The sequence below is a fragment of the Haematobia irritans genome, chromosome 2 (assembly GCF_050003625.1).
Source record: "Haematobia irritans isolate KBUSLIRL chromosome 2, ASM5000362v1, whole genome shotgun sequence".
Taxonomy (NCBI): domain Eukaryota; kingdom Metazoa; phylum Arthropoda; class Insecta; order Diptera; family Muscidae; genus Haematobia; species Haematobia irritans.
The window spans coordinates 206,482,307-206,503,141 of NC_134398.1; the positions used below are offsets into that span (position 1 = coordinate 206,482,307).

The window sequence follows — 20,835 nt, forward strand, 5'->3', positions numbered from 1 at the left end:
ATTATTTTTGTGATTGCATTCTTTTTAATTCGTGGTGAAATTCTGAGTCGATCTAAGCATGTCGTTCCGTCTGTTGAAATCACGCAAACTTCCGAACGAAACAAGCTATCAACTTCGAACTTGGCAGAAGTAGTTGCTATTGATGTAGGTCGGATGGTATTGCAAATGGACCATATCGGACCACTTTTACGTATAGCCCCCATATAAACCGACGCTAAGATTTGGCTTGCGGGGACTAACAGAAGCATATTTCATCCGATCCGGTTGAAATTTGGTACATGGTGGTGAAATTCTGAGTCGATCTAAGCATGTCCGTCCGTCCGTCTGTTGAAATCACGCTAACTTCCGAACGAAACAAGCTATCGACTTGAAACTTGGCACAAGTAGTTGTTATTGATGTAGGTCGGATGGTATTGCAAATGCGCTTTTACGTATAGCCCCCATATAAACCGACGCTCAGATATGGCTTGCGGGGCCTCATGGAGGAGCAAAATTCATCCGATCCAGTTGAAATTTAGTACATGGTGTTAGTATATGATCTCTCATAACCATGCAAAACTTGGTCCAAATCGGTCTATAATTATATATAGCCCCCATATAAATCGATCCGCAGATTTGGCTTGCGGAGCCTCTAAGAGAAGCAAATTTCATCCGATTCAGTTGAAATTTGGTACATGGTGTTAGTATAAGGTCTCTAACAACCATGCAAAAATTTCAAAAAATCATCCGATCCCACTGAAATTTGCTACATGGTGTTAGTATATGGTATCTAACAACCACGCAAAAATTGGTCCACATCGGTACATAATTATATACACCGAAAGAATTTTCTTCGTAAAAAGAACGAAAAATTTCGTTAAAAGTACGAAATTTGTCATTGTTTTACAACCAAAGAAACTTTTCATTAAAAGTACGAAATATTTCGTACTTTTTACGAAGAAAAGTTCTTCCAAAATTTTCGTAGTTTGTGAGAAAAAAATCGTACTTTTTATGAAGAATCTTCGTACTTTTTATGAAAAATCTTCGTACTTTTTATGAAAATGTTTCGTACTTTTTATGAAAAATTTTCGTAGTTTTTATGAAAAATTTTCGTACTTTTTATGAAAAAATTTCGTACTTTTTTCTGAAAAATGTTGGAACTTTTAGAAAAAAAATTTATAGTCGAAAGTGCATTTGGTTGTAGTTGCAAGTGTGAAAAATGACATCACTACTTTACATCTTAAGTTTTTGAATAATTTTTAGTTTTATTGCTTCACTTTTATTCATAGCGCGCTATCACCCAAATGAGAAGTAGCATAGACTTGATTAAAAAAATAGAATAAAGGAATACACTCAAGCACATTATAAAAGACAATTTAATGCCGCGAACGGAAATTTTACAACTTCAATGAAACTTCTTCGTTATTTCAAAGAAAATGTTTCGTACTTTTTATGAAGAAATTTTAACGCAGAATGTTTCGTAAAATATTCGTAAAAACTTCTTCACAAAATTCATGAAATGTGAAGAAAGTTTCGTTAAAAGTACGAACTTTTTACGAAGAAAAGTTAATGTAGAATGTTTCGTAGAAGTTTCGTATATTCGTAAAATGTTCTTCGTAAAATTTACGAAAATGAATGAAAATTTCGTTATTTTAATGAAGAATTCAGGAAGAATAGTTAATGAAGAATTCTTCGTAAAATTAACGAAGAGAATTCTTTCGGTGTATAGCCCCCATATAAACCGATCCCCCGATTTGGCTTGCGGAGCCTCTAAGAGAAGCAAATTTCATCCGATCCGGCTGAAATTTGGTACATGGTCCACATCAGTCCATAATTATATATAGCCCCCATATAAACCGATCCCCAGATTTGACCTCCAGATTCTCATGGATGAGCAAAATTCATCCGATTCGGTTGAAATTTGGTACGTGATGTTAGTATATGATCTCTAACAACCATGCAGGAATTGGTCCATAACGGTCTTAATTATATATAACCCCCATTTAAACCGATCCCCAGATTTGACATCCGGAGCTCTTGGAGGAACAAAATTCATCCGATCCGGTTGAAATTTGGTACATTGCGCTGGTATATGGCCGCTAATAACCATGCCAAAATTGGTTCATATCGGTCTATAGTTACATATAGAGCAGATCCCCAAAAATAATCTACCAAAATTTTATTTCTATAAGAAATTTTATCAAAATTTTATTTCATTCGTTTTGTTTTGTTATTGTTGGTTTTTTTTCTTTAATCATTGTTGTTGTCTTTGATTTCAGCTTAAAACCATGCATTGACTAAACTACAAGTGTAGCTTAACCAACAGAGGAAAAGAATGTTTGTCAAATTTATTTGGGCAAAGCCCTATAGACTGCAAGATGGTTGGGATGGACGCACGTTTCGAAATTACTACATTCCTCATCAGCACCATCTACTTGCAGCAAAACTATCAACCAATTATCAGAATAAATTCAGGTTCAAGTGTGGTTCACTTTTGGGTATAGTGAACTGCCTGAATTTATTCTGATAATTTGTTGATAGTTTTGCTGCATAGTGATATAGTTTATAATAATATGATGGAATTTTCAATTTCAGGAGAAATATATAAATGAATTCATGCTAAAAGACCTGTACTGCTACGGCATCATTCTATAGGCATATGTAATTAATTTTCAATTTCAATTTTCTTAAGAAAATTTTCATTTTCAAAGAAACACAGTGGTACACAGAAAAATATTTAAAAGCACTGAAAAAATATTTGAAAGAAAAAAATCCTTAACGAATGATAACCATGAAGATGGATTATAAAATTTAATAAAGATATGCCAATTTGAATCATCACTACAATATTAAAGCATTCTTTAGATTGTTTAGAATTTTTAATTATCTGTATTCTATTGATTATCTCGAAACAAAATTACAATTTAAATACAAAAATACCATTTTATAATGAAAAATTTTAATTATACACAAAGTTTCGTTGGAATTGTAACATAAATAAATTCCAAATAAAAACATTTTTAATATATTTCAATGTAATTCTTTTATTAGAAATGTATCGGAAAAATTATGCCCAATAATGAGATAATACCAACATAGTGTGTAAATATAACCATAGGGATAGGCACATTGTTGCCAGTATTGGGGTTTTTCCCCCCTAAATTGAGGATATTTTTTCGTGAATGGGGACGAAACTTCTGAGTTGGGGACTTGGGGACATGGTGCGGAATTTCCATAAATTTGGAGATTTTTGAAATCGATTTAATCTTCTTTAACAAAATTTTATTCTATAGACAATTTGCCAAAAATTTGTTTCTATAGACAATTTTGCCAAAAGTTTGTTTTTATAGAATTTTTTGCCAAAATTTTGTTTCTTATAAAATTTTGTCAAACTTTTATTTATATAGAAAATTTGGTCGAAATTTTATTTCTATAGAAAATTTTGTCAAAATTTTATTGCTATAGAAAATTGTCGAAATTTTATTTCTAAAGAAAATTTTGTCAAAATTGTATTTCTATAGAAAATTTTGTCAAAATTTTATTTCTATCGAAAATTTGGTCAAAATTTTATTTCTATAGAAAATTTGGTCGAAATTTTATTTCTATAGAAAATTTTGTCAAAATTCTACTTCTGTAGACAATTTTGTCAAAATGTAGTTTCTATAAAATTTTTTGTCAAAATTTTATTTCTATAGAAAATTTTGTTAAAATTTTATTTCTATAGAAAATTTTGTCAAAATGTTATTTCTATAGAAAATTTGGACGAAATTTTTCTTTCTATAGAAAATCTATAGAAAATTTTGTCAAAATTATATTTCTATAGAAAATTTTGTCAAAATTTTATTTCTATAGAAAATTTGGACGAAATTTTTTTTCTGTAGAAAATTTTGTCAACATTTTATTTCTACAGAAAATTTTGTCAAAATGTGGTTTAAATTGAGGATATTTTTTCGTGAATGGGGACGAAACTTCTGAGTTGGGGACTTGGGGACATGGTGGGGAATTTCCATAAATTTGAAGATTTTTGAAATCGATTTAATCTTCTTTAACAAAATTTTATTCTATAGACAATTTTGCCAAAAATTTGTTTCTATAGACAATTTTGCCAAAATTTTGTTTTTATAGAATTTTTTGCCAAAATTTTATTTCTTATAAAATTTTGTCAAACTTTTATTTCTATAGAACATTTTTCAAACTTTTGTTTCTATAGAAAATTTGTTAAAAATTTTATTTCTATAGAAAATGTTGCCGAAATTTTATTTCTATAGAAAATTTTGTCAAAATTTTATATCTATAGAAAATTTTGTCAAAATTATATCTCTATAGAAAATTTTGTCAAAATGTTATTTCTATAGAAAATTTGGTCGAAATTTTTTTTCTATAGAAAATTTTGTCAAAATTGTATTTCTATAGAAAATTTTGTCAAAATTGTATTTCTATAGAACATTTTGTCAAAATTTTATTTCTATAGAACATTTGTTAAAAACTTTATTTCTATAGAAAATGTTGTCGAAATTTTATTTCTATAGAAAATTTTGTCAAAATTTTATATCTATAGAAAATTTTGTCAAAATTATATTTCTATAGAAAATTTGGTCGAAATTTTATTTCTATAGAAAATTTTTCAAACTTTTATTTCTATAGAAAATTTTGTCAAAATTTTATTTCTATAGAAAATTTGGTCGAAATTCTACTTCTGTAGACAATTTTGCCAAAATGTTGTTTCTATAAAATTTTTTGTCAAAATTTTATTTCTATAGAAAATTTTGTCAAAATTTTATTTCTATAGAAAATGTTGTCAAAATTTTATTTCTATAGAAAATTTTGTCAAAATTTTATATCTATAGAAAATTTTGTCAAAATTATATTTCTATAGAAAATTTTGTCAAAATGTTATTTCTATGGAAATTTGGACGACATTTTATTTCTATAGAAAATTTTGTCAAAATTTTATTTCTATAGAAAATTTTGCCAAAATTTTATTTCTATAGAAAATTTTGCCAAAATTTTATTTCTATAGAAAATTTTGCCAAACTTTTATTTCAATAGAAAATTTTGTCAAAATTTTATTTTTATAGAAAATTTGGACAAAATTTTATTTCTATAGAAAATTTTGTCAAAATTTTATTTCTACAGAAAAATTTGTCAAAATTTTATTTCTATAGAAAATTTGGTCAAAATTTTGTTTCTATAGAAAATTTGGTCGAAATTTTATTTCTATATTTTATTTCTCAATTTTTATTGTAAATTTTTTTTCTCAATTTTTATTGTAAAAATTTTATTTCTATGGAAAATTTTTATTTCAATAGAAAATTTATGAAGTACCTCCATACCAAAATCTATCAAAACATCAAAAATTCTACCAATCCACCAAACAATAAAAAATCTACCATTTCTGGTAGAATTTTGGCATAGTGTCTACCATCCAATTTTACTACTTGAATATTTAGAAGTAAATTTTCGTTCATAAATACAAGGTGACCGAACTCCCATTTGCAGCATTTGGAAGACGATCACTAGTCTATTTGTGTTGTGGTTCGAAATCTTGTTGAATTGACAACATTTTAATGTTTAAATTATTACTGATTTTCTACAGCAGAGCCGTTTGCTTTATTTTTTTTTTCAAGAAAACTTGTCAAAAATGTATTGGGGATTTTGTGAGGAATTTAAGTTTAAACTGGGGATTTTTGGGGACGGTAGCATCATAATTTGAGGACAAGAGCTAGAAAAATACTGGCAACATTGGATAGGCGGTATGCGAAACATTTTTTTCCGCGACGAAAAATACAATAAGCTTGTGGGCCAAAATTCCTCCTCTTTTCCTGTTTACGAGTGTTTTTATGTCTAATATTTACTATTGAAGTTGTTGAATAAAAACATGTAATAACTTGTTACATATTTAGTCATTTGATGATTAACCCTTAAATGCGCACTGTATCTTTTAAGATACAACTAGAAAAAAATTCTTACGTCTTAAAATTTTAAACGAATTCTATGAAATCAAGTTTGTTGTATTGAATACATCATAGGGCAATTTCTAAAAATATGCTTTTAAGAAAATTTCTGAAAATGTATTGTACTTTTAAGTAATCTGCAGTCAAAAGTAAAAAAATCAAATTTCAAAAATTTACAAATTGGAAGTTTAATAATATTTACCAAAGATGAAAGTAATGTTGGTCAAAAAGCTGTGTAGTGTAAATATATCTCTATTTTTACTAAAATCTAATTGTTTATTTGTAAATAAAAACTTAAATAAAAACTTAATTCGCAACTTGCTTTTAAGATTCAGCCACTATTAAAAACAAACATAAAAATTTAATAAAAAATGTGGGTTAAGGAATATTCACGTGGCCAGGCAACAACAGTGTCTATTGGTAAGTTAAAAAATTGGATAAGCGAAGGCAATATTATTATAACAGAATTAGACTAGATTATAATGTGGCTACACGCCGCTAGCCGTCACAGTATTCCATCACGGATTTTGGGAAGTAGCCATTTCGCCACAGCCGAATTGCAATAAGAATCTACGGATTTCACCATTGTAATGAAGTTTTTCATGTTGTCAAATAGATGCTACAACAAAAAAAAGCAACTCAAGTAATCCACCAGCAAACATCCTTATAGATGCAAATCGAAATTTTAAACAAAAAAGTATAAATAAAAAAACAACACCATTTCGAATATAAAACAAGACATACATATCTACATTCGATCTAAGCGATGCGATAACAAGATGAAGATGCGCAATAATTTGCAGATGCATTTTAGCTACCGGTCATTAGCAAATTTCCAAGCAAGTGTAATGAAAAAACACTTGCAGGCAGTCGGAATGTCTGACTGGCTTAACAAGTTGGGAAAACTATTTATGACCAAAGACCGGACTTTGGAAGGCAGCACAGCTACATCATCAAATGCCTAAGCAGCATATGGAAATATATTTTTTTTATTCTCTATTCAGGTTGTTTTACATGATGCCCTCGTAAAATATAGAGAGGATATATCGAATGTATTTGAAAGACTATGGTTGTTGGTTGGTTTTATGTAGAGAATTTTTTATTGATATATCTAAAATATTTTGTATTTCTATTAAAATTTTTGCTGGATTGCGTGTTGTCTCCAATGCAATAAAAATTACATATAAAGTAATTTTATTTAAATTATACAAAAAAAAATATTTAAATTATTTAAAAAAAATTTGCCAAAATTTTATTGCTGTAGAAAATTTTTTATTTCCATACGACATTTTGCCAAAATTGTATTTCTATAGAAAATATTGCCCAATTAAATTTCTATAGAAAATTTTGTTAAAATGTTATTTGTATAAAAAATTATGATAATTTTTTTTTAGAAAATTTGGTTTCTATAGAAAAATTTTGTCAAAATTTTATTTCTTTAGAAAATTTTGTCAAAATTTTATTTCTATAGAAAGTTTTGTCAAAAATTCACTAAATTTTATTTCTATAGAACATTTTGTCAAAATCTTATTTCCATAGAAAATTTTGTTAAAATTTTATTTCCATAGAAGATTTTGTACAAATTCTATTTCTATAGAAAATTTTGTCAAAATTTTACTTATATTGCAAAATTTTGTCAAACTTTTAGTTCTATAGAAAATTTGGTCAAAATTTTATTTCTATAGAAAATTTGGTCGAAATTGTATTTCTATATAAAATTTTGCCAAACTTTTATTTCTATAGAAAATTTTGTCAACATTTTATTTCTATAGGAAGTTTTGTCAAAATTCTACTTCTATAGACAATTTTGACAAAATGTTGTTTCTATAAAATTTTTTGTCAAAATTTTATTTCTATAGAAAATTTTGTCAAAATTTTATTTCTATAGAAAATTTTGTCAAAAAAATTTTTTTCTATAGAAAATTTTGTCAAAAAATTTTTTTTCTATAGAAAATTTTGTAAAAATTTTATTTCTATAGAAAATTTGTCAAAATTTTATTTCTATAGAAAATTTGGTCAAAATTTTATTTCTATGGAAAATTTTGTCAAAATTTTATTTCTATACAAAATTTTCTCAAAATTATATTTATACAGCAAATTCTGTCAAGATTTCTATAGAAATTTTGTAAAAATTTTATTTCTATTGAAAATTTTGCCAAAATTTTATTTCCATAGAAATTTTTTCAAAATTTTATTTCCGTAGGAAATTTTGTCAAAATTTTATTACCATAGAAAATCAAAATTTTATATCCATAGATGATTTTGTCAAAATTTTATTTCTATAGAAAATTTTCTCTAAATTTTGTTTCAATAGAAAATTTCATTCTCTCTAAATTTTAGCTCCATAGAAAAATTTGTCCAAATTTAATTTCCATAGAACATTTTGTCAAAATCTTATATCCATAACAAATTTTGGCAAAATTTTATTTCTATAGAAAATCTTGTCAAAATTTTATTTCTATAGAATAGTTTGTCAACATTTTATTTTAATAGAAAATTTAGTCAAAACTTTATTTCTATAGAAAATTTTCTCAAAATTTTATTTTTATAGAAAATCTTGTCAAAATTTTATTTCTACAGATCATTTTCTAAACATTTTATTTCTATACAAAATTTTGTCCAACTTTTATTTCTATAGAAAATTTTGTCAAAATTTTATATCTATAGAAAAATGTGTCAAAATTTTATTTCTATAGAAAATTTTCACAAAATTGTATTTCTATAAAAAATTTTCTCAAAATTATATTTCTACAGCAAATTTTGTCAAGATTTCTATAGAAATTTTGTAAAAATATTATTTCTATTGAAAATTTTGCCAAAATTTTATTTCCATAGAAAATTTCTCAAAATTTTATTTCCGTAGGAAATTTTGTCAAAATTTTATTACCATAGAAAATTAAAATGTTATATCCATAGATGATATTTCCAAATTTTATTTCTATAAAAAATATTGTCAGAATTTTATTTATATAGACAATTTTCTCTAAATTTTGTTTCAATAGAAAATTTTGTCAAAATTTTATTTCTGTAGAACATTCTCTCTACATTTTAGTTCCATAGAAAAATTTGTCCAAATTTCATTTCCATAGAACATTTTGTCAAAATTTTACGTCCATAACAAATTTTGGCAAAATTTTATTTCTATAAAAAATTTTATTTCTACAGATCATTTTCTCAACATTTTATTTATATACAAAATTTTATCCAACTTTTATTTCTATAGAAAATTTTATCCAAATTTTATTTCTATAGAAAATGTGTCAAAATTTTATTTCTTTAGAAAATTTTCACAAAATTTTATTTCTATAAAAATTTTTCTCAAAATTATATGTCTACAGCAAATTCCGTCAAGATTTCTATAGGAATTTTTTCAACATTTTATTTCTATTAAAAATTTTGCCAAAATTTTATTTCTCAAATTTTTTTTTCCATAGAAATGTTTGTTAAAATTTTGTATCCATAGATGATTTTCTCAAAATTTTAGCTCTATAATAATTTTTGTCAACATTTTATTTCTATAGAATATTTTGTTAATATTTTAATTCTATAGAAAATATTCTCAAAATTTTGTCTCTATAGAAAGTGTTATCAAAATTGTATTTCTATAGAAACTATTGTCAAAATTTTATTTCTGTAGAGCATTCTCTCAACATTTTATTTCTACAAAAATTTTTTCAAAATTTTATTTCTATAGAAATTGTGTCAAAACTTTATTTCTATAAAAAATCTTGTCAAAATTTTATTTCTATAGAATATTTTGTTAACATTTTATTTTAATAGAAAAATTTGTCAAAATTTTATTGCTATAGAAAAATTTTTCGAAATTTTATTTCTATAGAAAATTTTGTCAAAATTTTGTTTCTATAGGAAATACAATAAAAATTTTATTTCTGTAGAACATTCTCTCAACATTTAATTTCTACAAAAATTTTTTCAAAATTTTATTTCTAGAGAACATTTTCTCAACATTTAATTTCTATAAAAATTTTTTATGATTTTTTATCTCATAATCTCGGCTATAGGTCTATAAATTAAACTTGAAATTGTTGATTTCTTGTTTTTTTATTTTCCGATATTTCGGTTGACTTCGTCAGAACCGTCTTCCAGACTACAAATTACAAAATTGTACAAAAATTAATTACAAAATTCACAAAATAAAATGAAACTATCTATTGTCCTTTACATTTTCTCCGCTGTCTTGTTACTTCGCTGTCTGTTTTTCTACTGGTGATTACTTTCTCTTGTGTTTTTGTATCGTATGCCGATATATTCTATAGAAATAAAATTTTGTCAAAATTTTATATCTATAGAAAATTTTGTCCAAATGTTGTTTCTATAAAAAATTTTGTTAAAATTATATTTCTATATAAAATCTTGTAAAAATTTTATTTCCACAGAAAAATTTGTGAAGATTTTATATAGACAATGTTGGCAACTCATCAAAAGTTCGAATATTACAATTTAAAAAGGACGTACGAGTAAAGTCGACTTTTCCGAATTTGGAAAAGTTGAAAAAAAGTAGATAAGGTAAATATCAATAATTAGTAAAATTGACATTTACAAAAGACAAAAAAGTATTTTTTTTTTGAATTATTGAAAAACGAAAAAATTAGAGTCCCATGGTTGGCAAAGTGGAAATCCGGATTTTTTGATTATTTTTACAATCTTTAGATTCAAGACATAAAAAAGGCCACATAAACAGAAACAAATGTTTTTTTTCTTTTAGTTTCAACAACGAATTGATAATGTCAATCACTGATTCCAATTAAAAAGTTAATTGATCGAATTAAAAACTGATTGAAGCAATTGTTGTGATTGAATTTTGAAAATTCTTTTCAAATTAATTGGATTTTTTTTTTTCAAATTCAAATAAAATTTTAATGGAAAAAACATTTTTGATATTTTTTTCTTTACGATAACGTAGACTAATGTACCATATTTCAATACCAGAAGAGTCGCAATTTTCCCATGCAATTGTTTCCATTTATGTCCATTTCTATCATATTTTATATTGATTGAATTTTAATTTATTTGGAATATGAAACTTACCATTTGAAACTTCAGAGTATGAATTTATTTCTTCCCATCATTTTTTGTAATTGTTGTATATTTAAGAACTCGAAGTTTTATATGTATTATGATAAATTAGCTTTATATCAGGAATATTTTCATTCGCTACATTTTCTACATTTGAACCCAAATGGGATTTCCAAGATTTAAACTGCAAAGACAAGAATATAACAAATAAAAATTAAAAACAAGTAAACCAAATATAAAAAAAAAACATAAAATTGAATTTTGCCGAAATTTTTGTAGGGTCTAATCCAGGTTATGAACCCATTTTAGGATTTAAAATTGTGGAAAACATTTTTATAGACGAATAATAAACGGCATTATTTCCTTTCAAGTTTTACTAAAACTTCCCTTAAAAATTATAATTTTATGGTGATTTTACAGATTTATTTTTGATTTTAGGATTTTAGCCGCAAACATCGAACTTATTACCCACTTTTAATATAAAAGCAAACTTGTATTTCCACTAGTATAATTTTGATCAATTTTTCCTTCCCACACTATAGCCTTATCATGTGGACAATTGTGCCGCCTGAAGATATGCAATGAAAATTGGCTGTAGTAGGTAGTCCTAGTTTTCACCTCAACTGTTAACTTTATGGATTTATTTACGATTAGGTGGCCAGTTTGCCACTTTTTTAAAATTAATGTGCCACCTTTTTAGCGAATGGCATATTTTGAGTTACTGTAACAGCAATTTTTAAAAAATTATTAAAAATGTCTTTTTTGGATCCGGAGAAGCAATGAATTTAACGTGGGCTTGCCATAGGACGGATGTCCAACATTTTAGCAGCCTTTGCATTGACTTCGCTTATTAAGATGTGATTCGAATTCAGTGATGCGAATGTGAATTAAAAAATGTTGTGATATTTTGGCAAACAAATAATTTTTATGATTTTTAATGCATTTTAATGCTTGTCTGAAACGTTTCACCTCAAATATTTTCAAAAATTCTAAGTTTTTTTCGAATTTTATTTGACATTTCTCTATTTCAGACTTACTCAATATGAACCATGGACGTCGTGAATGGGCAGAATGGTTCCAAGAAATGGCAACAGTGGATGATCAAAAAGAAAATCATCTTCAGTGATGAGTCACATTTTCACCTCAGTGGATTCGTCAATAAACAGAATTGCCGCTTTTGGGCGAATGAGAATCCAAGAGTGATTGTCGAAAAACCAATGTAGCCACAAAGAGTGACTGTTTGGTGCGGTTTATGGGCTGGCGGCATCATCGGGCCGTATTTTATCCAAAATGAGGCCGGTCAGGCAGTTACTGTGAATGGTGTTCGCTATCGTGAGCTGATAACGAACTTTTTATGGACCGAATTGGAAGATATGGATGTGGACGATATGTGGTTTCAGCAGGACGGTGCCACTTGCCACACAGCTAACGAAACAATGGCTCTTTTGCGCAACAAATTCAATGACCGTGTTATTTCACGTAATGGCGATGTCAATTGGCCGCCAAGATCATGTGATTTGACACCGTTGGACTTTGTTCTTTGGGGTTATTTGAAAGAAAATGTGAACGTCGATAAGCCAGCAACAATTCAAGAGCTAAAGGATGAGATAATTCGGCACATTAACGGCATAGAAACTCCATTATGCCTCAGCGCCATCGAAAATTTGGACCATCGGATGAAGGTGTGCCACCGAAGTCGCGGCGCCCATTTGGCCGATATTTTCTTCCATACATAATTGAGTAATACCAATATATCATAATAAAATAAAGTTACAATAATTTCTTAAATACATTGTGTTTTATTCAAAATCAACATCGGCCCTTGAAATTTTAACCACCCTTTATATTCTGGATCGTGGTGAAATTCTGAGTCGATCTAAGAATGTCCGTCCGTCTGTTGAAATCACGCTAATTTCCGAACGAAACAAGCTATCGACTTGAAACTTGGCATAAGTAGTTGTTATTGATGTAGGTCGGATGGTATTGCAAATGGGCCATATCGAACAACTTTTCCGTATAGCCTCCAATTAAACCGACCCCTAGATTTGGCTTGCGGAGCCTCTTGGAGGAGCAAAATTCATTCGATCCGGTTCAAAATTTGGTACGTGGTGTTAGTATATGGTCTCTAACAACCATGCAAAAATTGGTCGATATCGGTCCATAATTATATATAGCCCCCATATAAACCGATCCCCAGATTTGATCTCCGGAGCCTCTTGGAATAGCAAAATCATCCGATCGGGTTGAAATTTGGTACTTGGTGTTAGCATATGGTCTCTAACAACCATGCTAAAATTGGCCGATATCGGTCCATAACTATATATAAAGGGTGATACGGTCAAAATTTGGTCAATATAAACTTGACGTATTTCTTTCAATTTTGCATTTAAAAAACCTGAACGCCCCTCATTTTGAAGGTGTGTGTGTGTAGAATGTTGCTCCTATTTGGATTTTGGAATTCACTTTTCAGTTGTCAAAATGCCGCCCAAGCAAGAAGAGCAGCGTATCAAAATTTTGCTCGCGCATCGTGAAAATCCGAGCTACTCGCACGCAAAGCTGGCAAAATCGCTAAAAGTTGCCAAATCAACCGTTACAAATGTAATTAAAGTGTTTGGGGAACGTTTGTCGACAGTAAGGAAGTCTGGATCGGGGGGATATCGAAAACCGGAAGCCGCTGAGACGACAAAGAGAGTTGCCGGTAGTTTCAAGCGAAACCCTAACCTCTCTCTCCGAGATGCCGCAAATAAGCTGGGTGTATCGTCTACAACCGTGTATCGAACCAAAAAACGAGCCGGACTATAGACTTACAAGAAGGTAGTGACTCTAAATCGCGATGATAAACAAAATACGACGGCCAAAGCGCTATTCCGGAGGTTGTACACGACGATGCTGACGAAGTTTGACTGCGTGGTAATGGACGACGAAACCTACGTCAAAGCCGACTACAAGCAGCTTTCGGGACAGGAGTTTTATACGGCAAAAGGAAGGGGAAAGGTAGCAGATATTTTCAAGCACATAAAACTGTCAAAGTTCGCAAAGAAATATCTGGTTTGGCAAGCCACCTGTACCTGTGGCTTGAAAAGCAGCATTTTCATAGCTTCCGGGACTGTCAAGCAAGAAATTTACGTGAAAGAGTGTTTGAATAAACGTCTGCTGCCTTTCCTGAAGAAACACGGTTGTTCCGTACTGTTTTGGCCGGATTTGGCATCTTGTCATTACGGTAAAAAGGTCATGGAGTGGTACGCCGCCAACAACGTGCAGGTGGTTCCCAAGGACAAGAACCCTCCCAATACGCCAGAGCTCCGCCCAATTGAGAAATACTGGTCTATTGTCAAGCGGAACCTAAAGAAGACCAAAAACACTGCTAAGGACGAGCAGCAGTTCAAGGCAAACTGGCTTTCTGCGGCGAAGAAGGTGGACAAGGTGGCTGTACAAAATCTGATGGCATGTGTCAAGCGTGAGGCCCGGCAATTCGGATTTGGAAAAGCGAAAGCCTAACTGAATATTTTTTCTGAATTTTATACTAATTGAACTTGGAAAAGAAATTTAATTTGATTTTTTAAATAAACGATTTCACCGATTTACACGCGTTTTCCCTTGACCAGATTTTGACCGTATCACCCTTTAGCCCCCAGATATAACCTCCGGAGCCTCTTGGAGGATCAAAATCCAACCGATCCGGTTGAAATTTGGTACGTAGTGGAAGTATACGGTATCTAACAACCATGCAAAAATTGGTCCATATCGGTCCATAATTATATATAGCCCTCATATAAATCGGTCCCCAGATTTGACGCAATCTATGCACGGATGAAAAAGGCTGTTTTTCATATGTTTGGCTATAAACATTATATGTTTGGAACACAAATTTTTAAACACAATATTTTTGAGTGCAAGCATATAATGTTCATAAACTAGCATAACGTGTTTGGGACATATATGTTAATATGTTAGAACATATTATGTTTGGGACATAAAATGTTTGTAAATATAATATGCTTGGATGCAAACATATATTAATTTAGAAATAGCCTATAAACATATATGTGTTTAGTAGCTTGGAGCGCCATTTAACAGGGAGCGATATTGAATTAAGTTGGTGGTTGTTGCTTGTTATTACAAAATTAACATTTTATTTTTCCTTGGGCAATTGATCAGCTACTTTTATCCTTACAAACTGTGTGAACCGCTGTTCGAATCCCCGTCCGGCAAAAGGTAAAATTAAAATAAAAAAAAATCATACAATTGAATAATTTCTTCTACAATGTTTGTATTACAGAAAAAGGTGCTAAGAACTAAAAAATCTCGTGGAAGTGAGAAAGATGTGGGGGAATATACAATTGGGCAGAAACAAAATTTTGAGCATTCAGGTCGAAAACCTATGTTGTTAGCACCTATATTACCTGTTTATTTTCATAATTCGTTATGATTGTAAATATATAAATAAATAAATAAAATTTTGAGCACAATATTGTTTGGGAGAATTTTTTTTAAGCATATAATATTTTTGGGTGCAAAATGCTTCCAAACATATTATATGTTCGCATAATAACATATTGTTTCTTGGAAGACAACATTATTGAATTTGGATGCAAAAATACAAAATGTTTGGAACTTAGACTACCCAAACATATATTGTTTAGACTAATATGCTTTCAAACATATTATATATTGGAAGAGATCAAACATATAAATGTTTGGGCAATACCCAAAAATGTAGATGCTTGAAGCAAAATATGTTTGGGAGTATATGTTACAGAAGCGATTTTTTGTGAGCGTGTGGTGGAGAGTACATAAGATTCGGCCTGGCCGAATATACGACCGTATATACTTGTTTTGAATTATTTGTATGATTTTATTAATTCTTATTGTGTTTTTTAGCTATTGAAGCAAAAAAAAATGAATTAAAGGAACTTCCTGTACAGTTAAAATAAAGAACATCCTTGGAAGGACATTTTTGAAAGTGCTTTTAAAGTGGTGCCTTTACAACAACATTCAAATTTTGTTGCTGGATTACTGTATTTTTTCGTCCATTTATCTCTAAATTAAAGATAAAATGACAAAATCAAGTATAACACCTCAATATGATATTCCATCAACCAACCCAAATCCATTGACCATTATAATAAAATTTATGGTCGAAATAAATATTTTGAAATTCAAATACATTATGATTATTTACTGCTTCCAGACAATTTGAGCAATTTCATTGCTCAATCTTAATTTATAGGTTTCAAATTTTACGAGTTTGACAATTTTCATTTTGAATTTTCTCAATATGTGTGTGTGTGTGTTTTTTTTTTTTGCAAGATAATAAAAACAAAATTTGTAATTAAATCGAGGCAATTGTAAACGAATGCTTAATTACAAATCGACATTACGGAATCCATAAAAATTTATTACTTGAGCTATTTATTTGTATATCCTCTACACTAGGGGGTCAAGTAAAATCAATCGTTCGACTTGTAAAGAAGTACAACTAGGGTTATCTTTGAACATTTCTAAAAAGTTGCACAAAAGGTGGCACATTTATTTTAAAAAAAAATTGCACAAAAAGTAGCAAACCTTTCCATAGGGAAAAAGTAAAAAATGCATCAGAGTTTTATATACAATTCAGAAATAACTTTGTCCAATTTTGTAAAAAAAATAACCGTAATCAGATTCTCGATCCAAAGATTTTAACCTTCCTTAAGGATCTTGGTTCGTAGCCAAAGATGCGGCTTATTTAAAAGAAAGACATTTTTTGGGAACTGTTTCCGTCAAATTCTGTTTCACTCAAAAACAAGTTTACTTGGATCCAAAGATTTTAACCTGACCCCTTAAGGATGTGGCTTCTGCAAAATAAAATCATTTTGTTGGGAACCTATTTACATTTATCTACAGGCTCCAATAAATTAAAATTAGGATATAGATCTCGTGTAACGAATTTTCATTTTCTTTTTGCGATTTATTTAACACGTAAAGCCCAGTTAAAAACTCCAAATTTAAACATATATTTTAAATTAAAAAATGTTTTCGTAATTAACACAAAAAAATTAAAACCGGAGATGAAAAATCCTTATTTTTAAAGCGGTTAATTTAGAGACTATCCAAAATGTTTTTCTATACTTGTACGCAAGTTTGCCTTACTTCTAAGACGTACGAATTTAACAGAGGATCGCAAATTTCGTGAAATTTAATGGAAAACTGTTTTGAAGTAATGTAATAAATTTTATTTTATTTATAATTTCATTATTATACCCACCAACATAGAATGGTGATGGGATATAATAAGTTTGTCATTCCGTGTGTAACACATCGCAATATCGATTTCCGACTATATAAAGTGTATATATTCTTGATCAGGGAGAAACTCTAAGACGATATAAGCATGTCCGTCTGTCTGTTGTAATCACCCTACAGCCTTCAATAATGGCGCTATCGTCCTGAAATTTGGAACAGATTCGTTTTTTGTTTGCAGGCAGGTCAAGTTCGAAGATGGGCTATATCGAAGATGGGCTTCCCGATTTGGGGTCTTGAGCTTAGTAGTTTTTATCCAATTTGCCTGAAATTGAAAATCTAGAGGTACTTGTAGACCATAAATAGGTGTGCCGAAAATGGTGCCCATCGGTCCATGTTTTGGTATAGCCCTCGTATAGACCGATCTCCCGATTTTGCTTTTTGGGCGTCTAGAAACTGTATTTTCTACTCGATTTGCCTGAAATTTAAAATCTGGAAGTATTTTTGGACCATAAAGAGGTGTGTCGAAAATGGGGTGTATGGGTCCATGTTTGGGTATAGCCACCATATATACCGATCTCCAGATTTTATTTCTTGCGTTTCTAAAAACTGTATTTAATATCCAATTTGCGTGAAATTGGAAATCTATAGGTATTTTGGGACCATAAAGAGGTGTGTCGAAAATGGTACGTATCGGTCCATGTTTTGGTAAAGCCCCCATATAGACCGATCTCCCGATTTTGCTTCTTGGGCGTCTATAAACTGTATTTATTACCCGATTTGCCTGAAATTGAAAATCTAGAGGTACTTGTAGACCATAAATAGGTGTGCCGAAAATGGTGCCCATCGGTCCATGTTTTGGTATAGCCCTCGTATAGACCGATCTCCCGATTTTGCTTTTTGGGCGTCTAGAAACTGTATTTTCTACTCGATTTGCCTGAAATTTAAAATCTGGAAGTATTTTTGGACCATAAAGAGGTGTGTCGAAAATGGGGTGTATCGGTCCATGTTTTGGTATAGCCACCATATATACCGATCTCCAGATTTTATTTCTTGGGTTTCTAAAAACTGTATTTAATATCCAATTTGCGTGAAATTGGAAATCTATAGGTATTTTGGGACCATAAAGAGGTGTGTCGAAAATGGTACGTATCGGTCGATGTTTTGGTATAGCCCCCATATAGACCGATCTCCCGATTTTGCTTCTTGGGTGTCTATAAACTGTATTTATTACCCGATTTGCCTGAAATTGGAAATCTAGAGGTATTTTGTGTGCCAAAATTGGTGTGCCAAAATTGATCGGTCCATTTTTTGGTATTCCCTCATATAGACGGATCTCCCGATTTTACCTCTTGGGCGTCTAGAGGCTGTATTTTCTATCCGATGTGCCTGAAATTTAAAATCTAGAGATATTTTAGGACCACAAAGAGGTGTGCCGAAAATGGGGTGTATCGGTCCATGTTTTGGTATAGCCGCCATATAGACTGATCTCCCGATTTTTATTCTTGGGCTTCTATAAACTGTATTTATTACCAGATTTCCTGAAATTGGAAATCTAGAGGTATTTTGGGACATTTTTTGGTATTCCCTCATATAGACCGATCTCCCGATTTTACCTCTTGGGCGTCTAGAGACTATATTTTCTAGCCGAATTGCTTGATATTGAAAATCTGGAGGTATTTTAAACTAACAAATAGGTGAGTCCCAAATGGTGCCTATCGGTCCATGTTTTGGTATAGCCCCTATATAGACTGATCTCCCGATTTTACTTCTTGGGCTTCTAGAATTCGTAGTTTTCACCCAATTCGTCTGGAAGTGGAATTCTAGAGGTATTTGAGGAACACTAAAGTTCCTCAAATGAGGCTTCTAGAAACCGTAGTTTTAATTCGATTTGCACAAAAATGTAAATACACTGGAATTTTAGACCCTCAAAAATCTGTATCGCATTTATTTTTACCGGACCAATTGGTAAGGCATCGATATAGACCGATTTAACTTTTTGAGGGTACACCCAAAGAAAAAATATTTTCCTCCGGAATGAAATTGTAGACAAACGAAATTCCCCTTTCGTATGAAGTATTTTCGTGTAGAGCAAACTAATCCGATTGTCTCTAAAATTTGTTTCAAAAGAAAACTTTGCCTGTCTAAAATTTCGTTCCTCAGAAAAGAAAACACTTCTTTCAGGGTATAGCAGGCGTACTGATCATGAAAATTGCTTGAAACTGAAAGTAACATTTCCAGATTCTACTCATCGTATTCATTTAAATAATGGCGAAAAAAAACTACAGATTTAAGATTTTAAATCAAGGCGTTATTTCATCATATACACGATATGTTGTATATGATTTCTCTAAAACTCAAGCAAAATTGGTTCTCATAAATCCAGAATCTGATCTAGTCTTCATAGGTAGAATCTTTAAATTGTTTCTTCGGGAAGCGTACTGATTGAACTGATTTGCTTGGGAGAAGATTTGTCATCAAACCCCCTAAAATTCTATATATTATCAAGTAACCCGGTACAGCGAAGATTTTTTCAAAGTAAACTATTATATTTGATTCATGGTGGTGGGTATTTAAGATTCGGCCCGGCCGAACTTACTGCTGTATATAGTTGTTTTTCATTATTTAAGTCCTTAATTTTGCATAAATTGCATATCCTAAAATTTAAGTTGCACAATCTTTCATATTTTTTTTTTGTGTAGGTTATAATTCCGTCGATTCAACTTGACTTTATTTGTTGTCGTTGACTTGTTTACTATTTCGTTTCTGGTTTCCATCACAGCCCACATCCATATTTCCATATTCAGTTGAGTTACAAAAATAAAATTGTCAACATGACTAGTAACCTATTAAGGCAAGCAGTGTAATTATTCAGAATTCATAAATATTTATGATAAGAATTGGAAATTTATTATAAGACTTATTTTCCTGTGAGATTGTCAGATAATATAATTTTTTCTGGCAGCGGAATAAATAGTAAATTAAATTAAATACGAAATCAATTTTTGAAGAAAATTATATAGTAGTACTTGGTGATGGCTTCATGTGATAGTTAGATATGAAACGAAACACGATTTCCGACTACATAAAGTATATACATATATATTCTTGATCCGGGAGATAAGGCAGTATGTCTGTCTGTCTGTCTGTTGCAATCACGTTACAGTGTTCAATAATCGTGCCAAAATTTTGACCTGTGTGCAGACAAAAGGCCTATATGTAGAGGTGACTCACGTAGTCACGCTACGTCTTGAGTGTGCGTGATTAATAAACTAAACGTCGTGTGTGAGCGTGAATCACGAAAATAATTTTTTCGTGAGTGTGCGTGAGTAACGAATTTCGGAAAATAGGCTCACGAAAATAATCCCGCCCAGGGACATAAAACGCTTACGAGTTGAATTTATTTACAATTTTAGTGACACCTGAGATGGTAAAAGTTAAATAACGTTCTTGATTTTAATCATGCTCATGTTCTTAGACACGTCCTTAAGGTAAATTACTCATAAAATTATTCGTGAGTCACGACATTTTTCGTGCGTCACTATATTTTTCGTGAGTCACGACATTTTCGTGCGTGAGTACACATTTTCTTGTCATGAGTGTGCGTGAGTCCTACCAAACAAAATTGTGCGTGAATAAGATTTCT

The 20,835-nt window shown here is 30.2% G+C and overlaps 1 protein-coding gene across 2 annotated transcripts in view; it reads right to left on the reverse strand.

Moving 5' to 3' along the window:
• Window positions 1-20,835, reverse strand: part of dpp (decapentaplegic morphogen) — a 236,968-nt gene that overhangs the window by 194,701 nt on the left and 21,432 nt on the right. For both annotated transcript variants that reach the window (XM_075297308.1, XM_075297307.1), the window contains exon 2: window positions 10,983-11,154. The gene's annotated coding sequence lies outside the window, so the exon portion shown is untranslated. The remainder of the gene's footprint in view (window positions 1-10,982; window positions 11,155-20,835) is intronic.